Source organism: Trichoplax adhaerens, genomic scaffold (genome assembly GCF_000150275.1).
Source record: "Trichoplax adhaerens TRIADscaffold_6 genomic scaffold, whole genome shotgun sequence".
Lineage (NCBI taxonomy): Eukaryota > Metazoa > Placozoa > Uniplacotomia > Trichoplacea > Trichoplacidae > Trichoplax > Trichoplax adhaerens.
The window spans coordinates 4,900,829-4,903,476 of record NW_002060948.1 but is presented as its reverse complement, the minus strand read 5'-3'; positions in this window follow the sequence as shown (position 1 = coordinate 4,903,476).

The window sequence follows — 2,648 nt, the reverse complement described above, 5'->3', positions numbered from 1 at the left end:
TACTTACTTGTTCATCACTCATTGTTTAACCAGTAATGACAAGTTAACATTACCCATGATGTTATCCTATTTATCGATAGAACTGTCTACGTATAAAGCGAATTTGTTACCAAATATGCGTTTGCGACGTCATTACTCTTTCTATAAAAACATCATTAGCATGAATATCTCCATTTAAGAGTGATTTAGTGTCATCGCTCATTTGCAAAATGCGATGATTGATTTCTCGATACTATCATTATTGGAACAAAACGATCCATTAATCCAAGATGTAAATGGAGTAAACTGGATTTTGTGTTCTTTTGATTCCAAGTCCCAGTTGCTAATCGAGTAGTCTGTATAGGCTAATTGGATGAAGGAAGTTCATTGTTGTAGCGATGGTATTTGATATCATATCAGTGTTGAATTTTTTTTATTATCAGTAGGCTGATACCCCTGGTATGAGTTCTAATTGATGTCTAAATTGTCTTGATCCACTATCGAGATCCATCATTGCACTATTGAAAGTGTGGAAATTGAATGATACTACTGCATGATCACGCATTAAGGAATTCATCCGACTTCAACTAGGGTTTGCAAGCCATCAGAATTTTAACTTTGTCCTTGATGAATCTTCAACAATGGGGGCCAATTTGGCCTCCATTGCAGTAGAAGGCCAAGTTGATCGCCGGTGTACTGTACTGTACTACATACTGTAGGCTAGACGACGATGCAAGCTATACCATAGCATACAAAAGGCTGTGTACCACTGAGTGACTAGCGTATGCTTCTTAGGCCCACTGGGGCCGCCAATTACGGTACAAATTTCCGCTTACTAACTGATTTTGACACGTGCAACTGAGAAGAGATGTAACGTTGTCCAATCTTCTTACATCCAGATTATTGTTGTCTACTGTATCGCCATTGACTGCAATTGGTCAACAAGTTGTTCAAGTTTGTCAAGCATGGAATTATTATTATTGAGATTTATATTTAGCGTGGAAGCTATTGTTTTAATCTCTTTGTCTTGATTGTCGATGAATGAGGGTCGCACTACTAACTTGTTAAAGTGACAAAGGAAAACAATCATAACCATCACAGCATTCGCTACACAATTGGTTAGCCAATAATGAAGCAGAATGGCTAGAAAGTTTCTAGGAAGTCTAGTGTACACACAGCACTAATGGATGATCACTTTCAGTCCCTATTTCTATCTGATTGCCTTGAAAAGTTATGGAGACGTGTTGATTAAAAGGGCAACGATTATAAGGGATATTTTATCTATTTGACTCATTTGTAGTACAGATTGAGTGAATTTTTCGTCATTTTGCATATTTGTTCTTTCCACCACATCGCCAACGTTTCTGTCCTTTTAAATGTTTCCAATGTTTTCAAATGTCATGATGAATGGAATGTGCACTTGCGCAGTTCAGTTCACGTGACGTTTCCCACAGTCATTTGAGAACAGCCGGATTGGAAGAGATGGTACTGTACAGTACTGTGCTGTACTGGGCTGTACTATACCAGATTGAAAAGCGTGTTTATTTACATACAAAAGTCAACATTTTATGTTGAAATTCACACACCGTAGAGTCTCCACTCTACAGTGTACAGTACAGTACAGCAGTCGTCACGTACTGTACACTGTACAGTATCCATCGTACCACGGATATAAATAGGTCAACGTATCCTACGCAGCCGTGCACTTGAGCAGGGTCACGCACACCAACAGTCAAACAACAGTAGAGTCAGATTGAAAGAGACGTGGAACGAGACTGAAATCAGTCATTACCTCCATTTCGGTACAGTACCATAGTGTACTGTACTGGTCAGTCGATCAAGACGAGTCGAAAAGCTGTATCGTCCAGTTTATCTCCAACTGCATACTGGAAACATGACGACTTGATACTGTAAGTACTCTACTGTCACAATTGCTGCTATTCTCCCATACAGTACACTGTCCTCCTGTTCGATCGCTTTGATGACACACTGGATCAAGATTGTGTGTCATTAATTTCTTTGGACAGTGTAAGTTCCCAAAGACTTTTCTCTCGCCATTTTTTCGTTTTTTCACAGTGTAATTGCAGTGGATTTTTCAATGGTGTTTTTCCTCTTTCTCTTCTCTCTTTACTACGTGTTGTCGTGTTATCATTTTTAGCCCTTTGATTGGTATTTTTTTTTGAAATTTTGGTATCCCTATCTTGACTTGTTTCAAAGACAAGTTGCCTTTTCCACTGGACTTGCATCAATGAATTTTCAATGCATTCTTTCAATCGTACTAATGTTATTTGAGTACAACATAGCAATGGAGTTGAAAAAATGAAAAGGATGAGTGAGAGAAAGAGGTGAAAAAAAAAAATTGTACATGTTATTGCCGTCAAGTGTTGCAAGCTTATTGAAGAGTCGTTTTTAGCCAGTCAGTTGAATAGACGCTGATTTGAACATGATGTTACTGTTGCCAATCATGATCCGGTTATGATTGTTATTTTGATTCACTGCTTGAGTTGATTATCTTGCCCACTGGACAATTTATATATAGTAGAAGACGACTGATTAAAGTAGGAGATTGTAGCAGATCGTGTCTTGCCAAGATGAAAATATCACTCAGTAAGACAAAGTGATAATCTCACTAGTCAACGAGTTGCAAAGCGTGAGAATGAAATCAACGT